Below are 18,255 nucleotides of genomic sequence, written 5' to 3' on the forward strand. Positions count from 1 at the left end.
GAAGCAGAATTTGTGCGGCTGCCGGTTTTGCACGTCCATTGCGTACTTGAACGGACCAGATGAATAGTTTATCCGCCAACGAGATTGCTCGACTGCGAATGCTTTGTCTTTTATACAGACAGACAAAACAAACAAACAAAAACGCAGCGAGACTGGATTCCAAAATAAATAAATGAAACAGAGAGTACTGTACAGTTGACCGGAGCTAATAAAAAGAACAGACTACGAACAGGGGTGTTTGTGGACAGGATTCGTTTCGCGTGACACATTTTGTTTCACACCAAAAGCCCTCTTCAATTGCGTCACATACATATTTGAATCTTCTGTGTTCAAATTGGGATATGGTCGCGAATCCAATCAAATGATTGATACCTGATGAGATTATTTCTCAATTGGGACATGCATCGTGCAGATGCATAGGCCGGGGATACATCCTCCTTAAAAAAAAGGGACGCTAACACGATTCAGTAAACATAGAAAAGTAGTATTACTGTGTTCTTTTTTTTTTGCGGGGAAGTATTACTGTGTTCTATCTTGTACTATAAGAAACTTTGTGTTGTTAGCCTCAGTAGCAATAAACTACTTCCTTCATATCGATTGTAATAACATCTTATATTATAGAACAAAGGGAATAGTAGCAAAGTAAAGATACAAATTGTGGAGCTTCAAGAATGACAAAGACACTAATAAAAGCCTCTCTCTTGGCGGGAACATCTCGTCCCGCTAAACGCCGCCCCACGAGCCTTCTACCCGAAAGTTCGTTCTCGGCAAACATCAACTTTTAGTTCCCATACCAGAAATAGAGCTTTAGATCTTAAAGCGTTTCTAACTGGTCCCCTATCCTGCATTAGAGGAGGCTAAATTCCATTTTCCTTCTTAACCGACACCTAATTGAACTCTTAAAACCTTTAGTGGAGGATAAAATTAGTATGTGGCCACCGTGACTTTTAAATATACTCGGCCGCCCTTCCATGGAGTAAAAAAATCCTGACACCCACTTCTCCTTCTCTTCCATTTCGTCGTCGCCCACACCCCCGCCCCCATCCACTTCGACGCCGCTCCGGCGCCGATAATTGCCAGACCTAGCCGCCGTCGCTCCCCGCCACCCACCCACAGCGTGGATCCATGCAGCCGCGAACAGTCCCGAGCTCGTGACTGCGCCAGCGTTGGTGCTTCCACCTTCCGTTGGTGGTTCCTGCTTCCCCGACCTCGCACCACCAAGGGAATACCTCGTTGTGCGGCTGCGCCGATGGTGGACGTGGGTCACGGAGATCACTGACAGCGAGATGCATGAGAGGATGTGGATCTTTTTTTTCACTCTGTGGTGCAGGCGGCGCATGAATACAACATTATGTCAGTGTGCCTCCACAGTGCCAACGCCCCGCGGAACTTCCTCGACGACCTACAGTAGTTGGTGCCCGTCGACCCTCGGGTGGTCACCGCATGGGATATGCGGGAAGACCAGGAGGCCGCGAGCGCCATGAGGCAGAGCAAGCCAGCGATATGTACATGGTGGAGCTCCGTTGCCTATACCCGGAGTGTGCTGATGCGGGGTGCCGGTTGTACGTGCATTACAAGGATGGGGCGACGGAGGCCATTAACCTTTGCTCTAGTGACTTTGACGAAGACGGCGGTGACAACGGAGAGGGACAGGGCGTTGGCGGCAGAGCGGGCCAGGGCGGTACCGGCGGAGCGGACGAGGAGCACATGACTGAATGGGACTATGAGAGGTTGATGAACGAGAGTATCAATAGTGAGAGCGAGTAGTTTTTTTAGTTTTTATGCAATCTAATTTAAATTTTATTTAAGTTATGTAAAGCAGTTTATGCAACTGGTTGAATCGAGTTTGAAAATCAAGTTTTATTGCGTTGTTTGAATCAAATTTGCATTGAGTTTGTGTTATTTTCTAGTGAGTTAAGTTTAGGAGCTTAGTTAGAAATGAAACTTTTCTAGAGTAGCAAATATACTCATCTAAAGGACTCGGCCGTACCCTACTCTAAATTATAGTGGGAACGGTTAGAGATGTTGTTACTTACAGTAATGCTAAAAATGCAAACGGAATAAATTATATACACTGAAAGGATCGATATGGTTGACTAGAAGGGGGTGGTTGAATAGGCAACTAACAATTTTTAGCTTTTCTTTACCAAATTAAACTTTGCATCAAAGTAGGTTGTCTAGATGTGCAACTAGGTGAGCAACCTATATGATGCAACAACAACGAGCACACAAGCAAGCAAGAGAAGTAACACTAATAAGCTTGCACAAGTAAAGGTACGAGATAACCAAGAGTGGAGCCGGTGAAGACGAGGATGTGTTACCGAAGTTCCTTCCTTTTGAGGGGAAGTACGTCTCCGTTGGAGCGGTGTGGAGGCACAATGCTCCCCAAGAAGCCACTAGGGCCACCGCATTCTCCTCACGCCCTCACACAATGCGAGATGCCGTGATTCCACTATTGGTGCCCTTGGAGGCGGCGACCGAACCTTTGCAAATAAGGCTGGGGCAATCTCCACAACTTAATTGGAGGCTCCCAACAACACCACGAAGCTTCACCACAATGGACTATGGCTCCGTGGTGGCCTCAACCGTCTAGGGTGCTCAAACATCCAAGAGTAACAAGATCCGCTAGGGATTGGTGGGGGAATCAAATTTCTCTTGGTGGAAGTGTAGATCGGGGCCTTCTTAACCAATCCCGAGCAAATCAACAAGTTTGATTGGCTAGGGAGAGAGATCGGGCGAAAATGGATCTTAGATCATTAATGGAGCTTTGGGGGGAAGAGGTAAGTCAACGAAGACGAAGAGGACCCCCTTTTATAGAAGGGGATCCCATCTAACCGTTACCCCCAAAAGAGCCCCGCAGAGGGCAGTACTACCGCAAGTGGCAGCGGTATTACCGCTGGACCCAGCGGTACTTCCGCTCCCCCTTGCGGTACTACCACCCAGCCTGGGAAGGATTGAAGGGAGAGCAGAAATCGTGCCCAGCGCAGTACTGCCGCAGTGGTAGGACGGTACTACCGCCCTCGAGCGGTGCTGCCGCTTCTACTACCGCTGCAAAGTGCCGCTCAACCCGACACGAGATGCGACCCCCTCGAGTCGACACGGTAGTAGCCCGGTACCGCAGCGGTACTGCGGCTGAGGACCACAAGAGGTACTACCGCTGGGTACCGCGGTACTACCGCTCGGACACAAAACAACACCACTGCAAGGGGAATGAGCTCTCCAGTTGAAGCGGAAAGGCTCAGAGGGTGAGATAAGGATGTGTACGTGTTGATTCCACCCAAGCCTTACCAAAGCGGACCCCCTCTTGATAGAACGGTGACTCCTACGAAACTAGTCCACCAAACAAGAAATGAAAGAGCTACACCGTCTTGAAAAACACTCTGAGGGGAAAGAAATCGTCTCGTGCCAAAGGATGAATCTCTGAAAGGCTCAAAGCACACAGTTAGTCCGCAAACATGTTGTCATCAATCACCAAAACTACATCGAGAGAGATATGCCTTAACAATCTCCCCCTTTTTGGTGGATTGATGACAACTAGGGATTTGCACAGGGATAAGGCATGAAAGTAAAGATACTTAGGACTACAAAATATAGACGGGCTCCCCCTGAATGTGTGCACCTAGTTAGTAGTTCCTTTGGAATGCAAGACACACACATTAGGATCAACACTCCCCCTATATTTTATAGTCCAACAATCTAAGCATAGGAAACATGCAACTCATAAGATACCAAAGTACTAGATAGACATAGATAATGAAGATAAAGATAAGGTAGCACATGTCTCACACCACATGTTTGGAACTTAGATCTCACTGGCACAAAACCAAACAAAGCAAATGGCGAGAAAACACACCGACACCACAAACCACAAAGACACACTCGCAACACGGCAACAACAGCAACACAAATCCCTAACCACTCTCCCCCTTTGGCATCGAGACACCAAAAGGGCAAAGAGCGTTGCTACGGCTCCAGGTGATAGCAAGCTGAGGATCTCAAACATCACATCCCAGCGGGATCGTCTGCACCGCCTTCATTGGTCGAAAACTGCTCTGTGTCTGAATAAGTCCACTGGCAATGCTGCTGAACCCACTCCTCCTCATCAGTGATCCTCTCCTCAAATCCGCTATTAACAGTGGCACCCAACTGGCGCATGAGCTCCTTGTGACGTCTGCGAGCCTTCTTCTTAGAGACATGAGACATGTAATGTCCATGAGACTCCATGCAGAAAAGTTTCTTCATCTTGCGCTTAATCCTCTTAGCCCGTGAGGGCTCCACACCAGAGGGCTCATAGTCCTCATCCTTGTTGGCCCTAGCCTCGTCCTCGGTCTTCATGTCAGCCTCAGAAGGTGGATCACCAGATCGAGGGGCCTGGGTGCCCCTGTTGTCCTTCTTCCTCAGACGCTTGATATCATGAGAAATCTCAAGGAAATATGCCCTAGAGGCAATAATAAAGTTATTATTTATTTCCTTATATCATGATAAATGTTTATTATTCATGCTAGAATTGTATTAACCGGAAACATAATACATGTGTGAATACATAGACAAACAGAGTGTCACTAGTATGCCTCTACTTGACAAGCTCATTGATCAAAGATGGTTACGTTTCCTAACCATAGACATGAGTTGTCATTTGATTAACGGAATCACATCATTAGGAGAATAATGTGATTGACTTGACCCATTCCGTTAGCATAGCACTTGATCGTTTAGTTTGTTGCTATTGCTTCCTTCATGACTTATACATGTTCCTATGTCTATGAGATTATGCAACTCCCGTTTACCGGAGGAACACTTTGTGTGCTACCAAACGTCACAACGTAACTGGGTGATTATAAAGGTGCTCTACAGGTGTCTCCGAATGTACTTATTGGGTGACGTATTTCGAGATTAGGATTTGTCACTCCGATTGTCGGAGAGGTATCTCTGGGCCCTCTCGGTAATGCACATCACTTAAGACTTGCAAGCATTGCAACTAATGAGTTAGTTGCGAGATGATGTATTACGGAACGAGTAAAGAGACCTGCCGGTAACGAGATTGAACTAGGTATTGAGATACCGACGATCGAATCTCGGGCAAGTAACATACCGATGACAAAGGGAACAACGTATGTTGTTATGTGGTCTGACCGCTAAAGATCTTCGTAGAATATGTAGGAGCCAATATGAGCATCCAGGTTCCGCTATTGGTCATTGACCGGAGACGTGTCTCGGTCATATCTACATAGTTTTCGAACCCGTAGGGTCCGCACGTTTAACGCTATGATGATAGTTATATTATGAGTTTATATGTTTTGATGTACCGAAGGAGTTTGGAGTCCCGGATGAGATCGGGGACATGACGAGGAGTCTCGAAATGGTCGAGACGTAAAGATCGATATATTGGACGACTATATTTGGACTTCGGAAAGGTTCCGAGTGATTCGGGTATTTTTCGGAGTACCGGAGAGTTACGGGAATTCGCCGGGGAGTATATGGGCCTTATTGGGCCATACGGGAATAGAGGAGATAGGCCAAAAGGAAGGAGGCCTACGCCCTCCCTCTGGTCCGAATTGGACAAGGGGTGCAGCCCCCTTTTCCTTCCCCCTCTCCTCCTCTTTCCTTCACTCCTACTCCAACAAGGAAAGGAGGAGTCCTACTCCCGGTGGGAGTAGGACTCCCCCTTGGCGTGCCCTCCTCCTAGGCCGGCGGCCTCCCCCTTGCTTCTTTATATACAGGGGCAGGGGGCACCTCTAGACACACAAGTTGATCAAGTTGATCGTCTCTTAGCCGTGTGCGGTGCCCCCCTCCACCATAGTCCACCTCGATAATACTGTAGCGGTGCTTAGGCGAAGCCCTGCGTCGGTAGAACATCAACATCGTCACCACGCCGTCATGCTGACGAAACTCTCCCTGAATACTCGGCTGGATCGGAGTTCGAGGGATGTCATCGGGCTGAACGTGTGCTGAATTCGGGGGTGCCGTACGTTCGGTACTTGAGCGGTCGGATCGTGAAGACATACGACTACATCAACCGCGTTTTGCTAAAGCTTCCGCTTTCGGTCTACGAGGGTATGTAGACATTACTCTCCCCTCTTGTTGCTATGCATCACCATGATTTTGCGTGTGCGTAGGAAATGTTTTGAAATTACTACGTTCCCCAACAGTGGCATCCGAGCCAGGTTATATGCGTAGGTGTCATATGCACGAGTAGAACACAAGTGAGTTGTGGGCGATATAAGTCATACTGCTTACCAGCATGTCATACTTTGGTTCGGCGGTATTGTTGGATGAAGCGGCGCGGACCGACATTACGCGTACGCTTACGCGAGACTGGTTTTACCGCCGTGCTATGCACACAGGTGACTAGCGGGTGTCAGTTTCTCCAACTTTAGTTGAACCGAGTGTGGCTACGCCCGATTCTTGCGAAGGTTAAAACAACACCAACTTGACAAACTATCATTGTGGTTTTGATGCGTAGGTAAGAACGGTTCTTGCTAAGCCCACAACAGCCACGTAAAACTTGCAACAACAAAGTAGAGGACGTCTAACTTGTTTTTGCAGGGCATGTTGTGATGTGATATGGTCAAGACGTGATGAGATATAAGTTGTTGTATAAGATGATCATGTTTTGTTGAAGTTATTGGCAACTGGCAGAAGCCTTATGGTTGTCTCTTTATTACATAAGATGCAAGCGCCAAATAATTGCTTTACAATTATTGCTATGCGATAGCAATAGTTGCAAGAGCAATAGTTGGCGAGACGACCATATGACGACACATTGATATAGATCAAGATGATGGAGATCATGGTGTCATGCCAGTGACGATGGAAATCATGACGATGTTTTGGAGATGGAGATCAAAGGCACAAGATGATGATGGCCATATCATGTCACATATTTTGATTGCATGTGATGTTTATCTTTTATGCATCTTATCTTGCTTTAATTTATGGTAGCATTATAAGATGATCTCTCACTAAATTTCAAGATAAAAGTGTTCTCCCTGAGTATGCACCGTTGCCAAAATTCGTCGTGCCCAGACACCACGTGATGATTGGGTGTGATAAGCTCTACGTCCATCTACAACGGGTGCAAGCCAGTTTTGCACACGCAGAATACTCAGGTTAAACTTGATGAGCCTGGCATATGCAGATATGGCCTCGGAACACTGAGACCGAAAGGTCGAGCGTGAATCAAATAGTAGATATGATTAACATAGTGATGTTCACCATTGAAAACTACTCTATTTCACGGGATGATAGGTTATGGTTTAGTTGATTTGGACCACGTGATCACTTAGAAGATTATAGGGATGTCTTTCTAAGTGGAAGTTCTTAAGTAATATGATTAATTGAACTTAAATCATGAACTTAGTCCTGGTAGTATTAGCATATCTATGTTGTAGATGAATAGCTCGCGTTTAGCTCTCCTGTTTTATTTTTGATATTTCCTAGAGAAAACTAAGTTGAAAGATGTTAGTAGCAATGATGTGAATTGGATCCGTGATCTGAGGTTTATTCGCATTGCTGCACAGAAGAATTATGTTCTTAATGCACTTCTAGGTGACAGACCTATTGCAGAAGCAGATGCAGACGTCATGAACGTTTGGCTAGCTCAATATGATGACTACTTGATAGTTTAGTGCACCATGCTTAACAGCTTAGAATCGGGACTTCAAAGACGTTTTGAATGTCATGGATCATATGGATGTTCCAGGAGTTGAAGTTAATATTTCGAGCAAATACCCGAGTTGAGAGATATGAAGTCTCCAACAAGTTCTATAGCTAAAAGATGGAGGAGAATAGCTCAAGCAGTGAGCATGTGTTCAGATTGTCTGGGTACTACAATCGCTTGAATCAAGTGGGAGTTAATCTTCCAGATAAAATAGTGATTGACAAAATTCTCTAGTCACCATCACCAAGTTAGTAGAACTTCGTGATGAACTATAGTATTCAAGGGATGATGAAAACGATTCCCGAGATTTTCATGATGATGAAATCGATGAAGGTAGAAATCAAGAAAGAGCATCAAGTGTTGGTGATTAACAAGACCACTAGTTTCAAGAAAAGGGCAAATGGAAAGAAAGGGAACTTCAAGAAGAACGGCAAGCAAGTTGCTGCTTAAGTGAAGAAGCCCAAGTCTGGACCTAAGCCTGAGACTAAGTGCTTCTACTGCAAAGGGACTGGTCACTGGAAGCGGAACTGCCCCAAGTATTTTGCGGATAAGAAGGATGGCAAAGTGAACAAAGGTATATTTGATATACAGATTATTGATGTGTATTTTACTAGTGTTCGTAGCAACCCCTCGGTATTTGATACTGGTTCAGTTGCTAAGAGTAGTAACTTGAAACGGGAGTTGCAGAATGAACATAGACTTGTTAAGGGTGAAGTGATGATGTGTGTTGGAAGTGGTTCCAAGATTGATAGGATCATCATCGCACACTCCCTATACTTTCGGGATTAGTGTTGAACCTAAATAAGTGTTATTTAGTGTTTGCGTTGAGCATGAATATGATTGGATCATGTTTATTACAATACGATTATTCATGTAAGTTAGAGAATAATTGTTGTTCTGTTTACATGAATAAAACCTTCTATGGTCATACACCCAATGAAAATGGTTTGTTGGATCTCGATCGTGGTGATACACATTTTTATAATATTGAAGCCAAAATATGCAAAGTTAATAATGATAGTGCAACTTATTTGTGACACTGCCGTTTAGGTCATATTGGTGTAAAGCGCATGAAGAAAATACATGCTGATGGGCTTTTGGAATCACTTGATTATGAATCAGTTGATGCTTGCAAGCCATGCCTCATGGGCAAGATGACTAAGACTCCGTTCTCCGGAACAATGGAGCGAGCAACAGATTTGTTGGAAATCATACATACTGATGTATGTGGTCCGATGAATATTGAGGCTCGCGGCAGGTATCATTATTTTCTGATCTTCACAGATGATTTGAGCAGATATAAGTATATCTACTTGATGAAACACAAGTCTGAAACATTTGAAAAGTTCAAAGAATTTTAGAGTGAAGTGGAGAATCATCGTAACAAAAAATAAAAGTTTCTATGATATGATCGCAGAAGTAAAATATTTGAGTTACGAGTTTGGCCTTCAATTAAAACAATGTGAAATAGTTTCACTACTCACCCCACCTGGAACACCACAGTGTAATGGTGTGTCCGAACATCGTAACCATACTTTATTAGATATGGTGCGATCTATGATGTCTCTTACTAATTTACCACTATTGTTTTGGGGTTATGCATTAGAGACAGCTACATTCACATTAAATAGGGCACCATCTAAATCTGTCGAGACGACACCGTATGAACTATGGTTTGGCAAGAAACCTAAGTTGTCGTTTCTTAAAGTTTGAGGTTGCAATGCTTATGTGAAAAAGGTTCAACCTGATAAGCTCAAACCCAAATGGGAGAAGTGCATCTTCATAGGATACCCAAAATAAAATGTTGGGTACACCTTCTATCACAGATCCGAAGGCAAGATATTCGTTGCGGAGAATGGATTCTTTCTAGAGAAGGAGTTTCTCTCGAAAGAAGTGAGTGGGAGGAAAGTAGAACTTGATGAGGTAACTGTACCTGCTCCCTTATTGGAAAGTAGTTCATCACAGAAATATGTTCCTGTGACTACTACACCAATTAGTGAGGAAGCTAATGATGACGATCATGTAACTTCAGATCAAGTTGCTACCGAACCTCGTAGGTAAACCAGAGTGAGATCCGCACCAGAGTGGTACGGTAATCCTGTTCTGGAGGTCATGTTACTTGACCATGACGAGCCTACGAACTATGAGGAAGCGATGATGAGCCCAGATTCCGCGAAATGGCTTGAGGCCATGAAATCTGAGATGAGATCCATGTATGAGAACAAAGTATGGACTTTGATTGACTTGCCCATTGATCGGCGAGCCATTGAGATTAAATGGATCTTCAAGAGGAAGACGGACGCTGGATAGTAGTGTTACTATCTACAAAGCTAGAATTGTCGCAAAAAGGTTTTCGACAAGTTCAAGGTGTTGACTACGATGAGAGTTTCTCACTCGTATCTATGCTTAAGTCTGTCCGAATCATGTTAGCAATTGCCGCATTTTATGAAATCTGGCAAATGGATAAACAAAACTGCATTCCTTAATGGATTTATTAAAGAAGAGTTGTATATGATGCAACCAGAAGGTTTTGTCAATCCTAAAGGTACTAACAAAATATGCAAGCTCCAGCGATCCATCTATGGACTGGTGCAAGCATCTCGGAGTTGGAATATACGCTTTGATAAGTTGATCAAAGCATATAGTTTTATACAGACTTGCGGTGAAGCCTGTATTTACAAGAAAGTGAGTGGGAGCATTACAACATTTCTGATAAGTATATGTGAATGACATATTGTTGATCGAAGATAATGTAGAATTATTTTGCAAAGCATAAAGGAATGTTTGAAAGGAGTTTTTAAAAGGAAGACCTCGGTGAAGCTGCTTACATATTGAGCATCAAGATCTATAGAGATAGATCAAGATGCTTGATAAGTTTTTCAATGAGTACATACCTTGACAAGATTTTGAAATAGTTCAAAATGGAACAGTCAAAGAAGGAGTTCTTGCCCGTGTTACAAGGTGTGAAGTTGAGTAAGACTCAAAACCCGACCACGGCAGAAGATAGAAAGAGAATGAAAGTCATTCCCTATGCCTTAGCCATGCTGTGTACCAGACCTATTGTATACCCTGCCCTGAGTTTGGCAAGGGAGTACAATAGTGATCTAGGAGTAGATCACTGGACATTGGTCAAAATTATCCTTATTGGAATAAGGATATGTTTCTCGATTATGGAGGTGACAAAAGGTTTGTCGTAAAGGGTTACGTCAATGCAAGTTTTGACACTGATCCAGATGACTCAAAGTCTCAGTCTCGATACATATTTAAAGTGGGAGCAATTAGATAGAGTAGCTCTGTGTAGAGCATTGTTGACATAGAAATTTGCAAAATACATGCAGATCTGAATGTACCAGACCCGTTGACTAAACTTCTCTCACAAGCAAAACATGATCACACCTCAGTACTCTTTGGGTGTCAATCACATAGCGATGTGAACTAGATTATTGACTCTAGTAAACCCTTTGGGTGTTGGTCACATGTCGATGAGAACTAATGGTGTTAATCACATGGTGATGTGAACTATTGGTATTAAATCACATGGCGATGTGAACTAGATTATTGACTCTAGTGCAAGTGGGAGACTGAAGGAAATATGCCCTAGAGGCAATAATAAAGTTATTATTTATTTCCTTATATCATGATAAATGTTTATTATTCATGCTAGAATTGTATTAACCAGAGACATAATACATGTGTGAATACATAGACAAACAGAGTGTCACTAGTATGCCTCTACTTGACTAGCTCATTGATCAAAGATGGTTATGTTTCCTAACCATAGACATGAGTTGTCATTTGATTAACGGGATCACATCATTAGGAGAATGATGTGATTGACTTGACCCATTCCGTTAGCATAGCACTTGATCGTTTAGTTTGTTGCTATTGCTTCCTTCATGACTTATACATGTTCCTATGTCTATGAGATTATGCAACTCCCGTTTACCGGAGGAACACTTTGTGTGCTACCAAACGTCACAATGTAACTGGGTGATTATAAAGGTGCTCTACAGGTGTCTCCGAAGGTACTTATTGGGGTGACGTATTTCGAGATTAGGATTTGTCACTCCGATTGTCGGAGAGGTATCTCTGGGCCCTCTCAGTAATGCACACCACTTAAGCCTTGCAAGCATTGCAACTAATGAGTTAGTTGCGGGATGATGTATTACGGAATGAGTAAAGAGACTTGCCAGTAACGAGATTGAAATAGGTATTGAGATACCGACGATCGAATCTCGGGCAAGTAACATACCAATGACAAAGGGAACAACGTATGTTGTTATGCGGTCTGACCGATAAAGATCTTCGTAGAATATGTAGGAGCCAATATGAGCATCCAGGTTCCGCTATTGGTTATTGACCGGAGACGTGTCTCGGTCATGTCTACATAGTTCTTGAACCCGTAGGGTCCACAAGCTTAACGCTACGATGACAGTTATATTATGAGTTTATATGTTTTGATGTACCGAAGGAGTTCGGAGTCCCGGATGAGATCGGGGACATGACGAGGAGTCTCAAAATGGCCGAAACGTAAAGATCGATATATTGGACGACTATATTCGGACTTCAGAAAGGTTCCGATTGATTCAGGTATTTTTTGGAGTACCGAAGAGTTACGGGAATTCGCCGGGGAGTATATGGGCCTTATTGGGCCATACGGGAATAGAGGAGATAGGCCAAAAGGAAGGAGGCCTGCGCCCCCCCTCTGGTCCGAATTGGACAAGGGGTGCAGCCCCCTTTTCCTTCTCCCTCTCCTCCTCTTTCCTTCACTCCTACTCCAACAAGGAAAGGAGGAGTCCTACTCCCGGTGGGAGTAGGACTCCCCCTTGGCGCGCCCTCCTCCTAGGCCGGCCGCCTCCCTCCTTGCTCCTTTATATACAGGGGCAGGGGGGCACCTCTAGACACACAAGTTGATCAAGTTGATCATCTCTTAGCCGTGTGCGGTGCCCCCTCCACCATAGTCCACCTCGATAATACTGTAGCGGTGCTTAGGCGAAGCCCTGCGTTGGTAGAACATCAACATCGTCACCACGCCGTCGTGCTGACGAAACTCTCCCTCAACACTCGGCTGGATCGGAGTTCGAGGGACGTCATCGGGCTGAACGTGTGCTGAACTCGGAGGTGCCGTACGTTCGGTACTTGATCGGTCGGATCGTGAAGACGTACGACTACATCAACCGCGTTGTGCTAACGCTTCCGCTTTCGGTCTACGAGGGTACGTAGACATTACTCTCCCCTCTCGTTGCTATGCATCACCATGATTTTGCGTGTGCGTAGGAATTTTTTTGAAATTACTACGTTCCCCAACAAAATCAACTCTCCAGTTTACAGCGCAATCCTGGGATAGTGATGTGCCCAGGCCTTCTCAATGAGCAGCATGATGAAAGGACCATAGATCGGGCACTTGCGCTCAGAAATGGCAGAAAGAAGTTCAGACCACATAGCATGAGAAATGTCCAGGGACTCTCCAGTGTTTGCTTCCTTCTCATGCTGGCAGAAGAGAAGCATGTCCACGAGATAGGAGTGGACCGTATCCAGATTCTCAATGCGAGGGAAAAGAGTCTCTAGGAAGACACGGTGAAGGATGTACAGATAGGTAGACAGCTCATAGGTTACCTTCTTTGTCTTGGGGTTAACCTTCTTAGAACAGTAGGGCCAGAGGGCTTGCTTGTGAGTGGAGGTGACATTGCGGTGAGGACGGAAACCGACTGTGTTCTCAAGCCCGTGATCTTCCACCCCAAGTAACTCCATGAAGGCCTTCCACTTGACAGTGAGCAACTTGCCATTTGTCATCCAAGTCAGAGACCTTCCTGCATCAGTTCCAAGATGGACAGTGGCATAGAATTGGCATATCATATCGGCATCAAAGTCCTTGTTGAACTGCATGATTCTGAGAATGTTCAACTGAGTGCACATCTGGAGGGCTTCGCCAAAGTACTCAGGGTCCTTTTCCATAGGATCAGTGTTGATGGAACAAACATCAACAAAGTGATTCTTCTTAGCCTTGATCACATCAAAGAAGATGGCGAACTGAAAGCGGTTCCAGAACGGGCGGTTGACCAAAGTGGGATCTTGGTCTTCCTCATAGGGGTTGCGGAGACGCTTTGCCCAAAATTCCTTGGCAGTCATCTCAGACACAGTCTTTCCCTTTGGCTTGCTTGCCGATCTCTTTGTGAGCTGAGGCGGCGGTGGAGCACTAGTGGAACCACCTGCTGACTCCGATGTGCGGTAGCGCTTTGACGTTGCACGACCGGGGTTGACACGGCGGACCTACTGCTCAGGATGATCATCACCTGGAACCAAACACACGAGCAGAAGAAACAACATGAAAGAAAGAGCATAAGCCACCAAACAAAATAACATAGATCAAAACATGGTAGGAAATGATGGAACTGGGCATGTAGCGGTAGTACCGCGACCCAACCGCGGCAGTACCGCTTGCGCGGTAGTACCGCTCAAGCAGGGCGGTAGTATCGCTAAGGACGGGGAACGGCGGTTCCCTTACTGTCCTGGACAGATCCGGCACTACTGGAGATGCCAAATTCAAAAATAAGCCTACCAAACTTCAATCCAAAGGGCCTAGAAGCCATCTCCATCCTACTCAAGCCTCGACTTAGCCAAAAGACGAGTAAAACAATGCCTATTGCCCCTAAAAACTAGATGCAAGATCTAAGCAAAGAGAGAACGGGAACGGGGGCAATACCGGCATCCATGGCTAGAGGACGTGGTGGGGATCGACTCCACCGGAGGAAAAGGAGAGGGACGACACAAAACGGCAACCGGCCGAGGCCTTCCTGCGGCGAGGCGTCACTGGAGCGACAAAGAAGACGAGCGAGTGGGGGCGAATGGGTATGGGGGATAAAACAACTTCCCCCTGCCCCGACATAACCCCCACTCCCCGCCCCGCAGCGGTAGTACCGCTGGGGTGGGCGGTAGTACCGCTTGACGCTTGTCAGCGGTAGTATCGTGCATGCCGCGGTAGTACCGCTCTGCCGCAAAGAGGACTGGCCAAAAGGCTTAGCTCAAGAAAAAGAAATTGAAATGAAAGCGAGAACAAACACACACACAAAACCGACAAAAACAAACCTCTCCAAGAGAGGGCGGTGGCCGAGGCCACCTATGTTTGAGTTCAGAGGTATGGCGCCGCGAAGATTTTAACCTTGGGCCCATGACCAACACTCATCTTTGAAGCACATGTACCATAAAAAATGGCTAATGTGAACGAGTTTGATTAGTTTATGCATTATGGGGGGAGGGAAAGTTCATTGAGAAAACAACACTCCCCCTATGTCCATGCCTACACCTAAACTAGACAACAAGTTGAGTGTGGTGGGGTGTGCAAGGGTTCAAGTCACATTGCTCGAATCAATGATATTTAGCTCATGCCTTAACTCACGAAATCTTGCTTCATCCAAAGGCTTCGTGAAAATATCTGCAAGGTTATCAAGAGTGTTGACATAGTTGAGCTTGATCTCCCCTCGCCTAATATGATCCCGGATGAAGTGATACCGAACCTCAATATGCTTCGTCTTGAAATGTTGCACCGGGTTGAGAGAGATCTTGATGGCACTTTCATTGTCACACCAAAGAGGCACTTTGTCACAAATGACACCGTAATCCTTTAAAGTTTGCCTCATCCATAGAAGTTGTGCACAACAACTACCGGCAGCCACATACCCCGCTTCCGTGGATGAGAGAGACACACAACTTTGCTTCTTGGAATACCAACTCACCAAAGAGCAACCAAGAAATTGGCACCCTTGGGAAGTGGACTTCCTATCCACCTTGTCTCCCGCCCAATCCGAGTCCGAATAACCTACAAGCTTGAAGTTTGCTCCCCTTGGGTACCATAAGCCAAAGTTTGGGGTATGAGCCAAATATCGAAAGATTCGCTTGACCGCCATAAAATGACTTTCCTTAGGTGCGGCTTGAAACCGTGCACAAATTCCCATACTCAACATGATATCTGGTCTAGATGCACAAAGGTAAAGCAAGGAGCCAATCATGGAGCGATATACCTTTTGATCCACCGCTTTACCATTGGGATCAATGTCAAGTTGGCACTTGGTGGGCATGCGAGTGGAAGCTGGCTTGACATCAATTAGCTTGAATCTCTTGAGCATGTCTTGAGTGTATTTGGCTTGGTTGATGAAGGTTCCTTCTCTCCTTTGCTTCACTTCGAACCCGAGAAAGAGCTTCAACTCTCCCATGGAAGACATCTCAAACCTTGAGGTCATGAGAGCGGAAAATTCCTCATTGAAGCTTTGTTAGGGGAACCAAAGACAATATCATCAACATATAATTGGCACACAAACAACTCCCATTTGACCTTCTTAGTAAAAAAGAGGGGGTCGATTAGCCCAACTTCAAAATCACGGTCTTGTAACAACTCGGTAAGGTGGCCATACCACGCACATGGGGCTTGTTTAAGGCCATAGAGTGCCTTATCGAGTTGATACACATGATCGGGAAAGTAGGGATCCTCGAACCCGAGGGGTTGCTTGACATATACCAATTCATTAATCGGACCATTAAGGAAAGCACTCTTCACATCCATTTGTTGTAACTTAAAGTTATGATGAGAAGCATATGCAATCAACATGCGAATGGATTCAAGATGAGCAACAGGGGCAAAGGTTTCACCGTAGTCGATACCCTCGACTTGGGAGTAGCCTTGTGCTACCAAACGAGCCTTGTTGCGAATGATAATCCCATGAGCATCTTGCTTGTTCTCGAATATCCACTTGGTTCCAATGACATTGTGGTTCTCCGTTGGCCTTGGCACCAATCTCCACACTTTGTTGCGCTCGAAGTTGTTGAGTTCTTCATGCATGGCATTGAGCCAATCCGGATCTTCGAGCGCCTCATAGACCTTTTGGGGTTCAACACACGAGACAAACATGTGATGTTATGTCTACGAGTGCTTACCCCCTTTCTTAAGCTCCCAAGCACATTTTCCATGAGATGATCCTTGGTGGAGAGTTTCGAAGCAATCTTGGCGACACAACGCTCCAATTCCTCCTCGGGGGTGTGACGAGGAGTGGTCACTTGATCATCTTGAGCGCCGTCTTGAGCTTGTTCTTGATCTCGAGGAAGCTCTTGATCTTGAACTTGCTCAGAGGAGAGAACTTGGCCTTGGGCATCACTTGATGTTACAACACCATCTTGAGATTGACCTTGCCCTTGGTCTTGTTCTTGAGGTTGAGGGCCTTCACTTTGTTCTTCGGAAGCGTGTGGGTCTTGGGTTGGTGAAGGTTCCACTTGAGTGGAACATTGTCCTTCTCCTCCGGCCACAAGGGGTTCCTCAATGGGTAGGATATGACCAACACCCATTCTTCTTATGGCTTGGGGAGGAATTTCATCACCTACATCACAAGTACCACTTTGCTTCACTTGGGAGCCGTTATTCTCATCAAACTCCACGTTACACATTTCCTCAATAAGTCCCGTGGACTTATTGAGAACACGGTAAGCATGAGAGTTTGTAGCATAACCAACAAATATGCCCTCATAAGCTCTAGCCTCAAATTTAGACAAACAAACACCTTTCTTGAGAATGAAACACTTACACCTGAACACCCGGAAGTACTTGAGGTTGGGCTTGTTACCGGTGAGTATCTCATATGGAGTCTTGTTCAAGCCTTTGCGGAGGTAGAGCCGATTAGATGCATGACACGCAGTGTTGATGGCTTCGGCCCAAAAGTTGTAGGGAGACTTGAACTCCGCCATCATGGTCCTTGCCGCATCCATCAACGTCCGGTTCTTCCTCTCCGCTACACCATTTTGTTGAGGGGTATAAGGTGCGGAATATTGATGCTTGATTCCGTCATCACTCAAAAACTCATCCAAGGTGTAGTTCTTGAACTCGGAGCCGTTGTCACTTCTTATAGTCAAGATCTTTGTATTGTGTTGTCGTTGAGCTTCATTTGTAAAGTTGATGACGGTTTGTTGGGTCTCGCTCTTCCTCTTGAAGAAATATACCCAAGTGTATCTTGAATAGTCATCCACAATCACCAAGCAATACTTTCTACCGCCAAGAGTATCAAAGGATGGAGGCCCGAAGAGATCCAAATGAAGGAGCCCCAAAGGCCTCTTCGAGTAGATGATAGTCGTGGGAGGGTGAGCCTTCTCATGTAGCTTTCCTTCGATTCAAGCACTGCAAACACGATCTTTGGCAAAACTAACATTTGTTAGTCCACGGACATGGTCCTGATGACCCACAAGTATAGGGGATCTATCGTAGTCCTTTCGATAAATAAGAGTGTCGAACCCAACGAGGAGCAGAAGGAAATGATAAGCGGTTTCCAACAAGGTATTCTCTGCAAGTACTGAAATAAGTGGCAACAGATAGTTTTGTGATAAGATAATTTGTAACGAGCAACAAGTAACAAAAGTAAATAAAGGGCAGCAAGGTGGCCCAATCCTTTTTGTAGCAAAGGACAAGCCTGGACAAACTCTTATATAGAGAAAAGCGCTCCTGAGGACACATGGTAATATCGTCAAGCTAGTTTTCATCACGTTCATATGATTCGCGTTCGGTACTTTGATAATCTGATATGTGGGTGGACCGGTGCTTGGGTGCTGTCCTTACTTGG

This window comes from Triticum aestivum, chromosome 2A (assembly GCF_018294505.1).
Source record: "Triticum aestivum cultivar Chinese Spring chromosome 2A, IWGSC CS RefSeq v2.1, whole genome shotgun sequence".
Classification (NCBI taxonomy): domain Eukaryota; kingdom Viridiplantae; phylum Streptophyta; class Magnoliopsida; order Poales; family Poaceae; genus Triticum; species Triticum aestivum.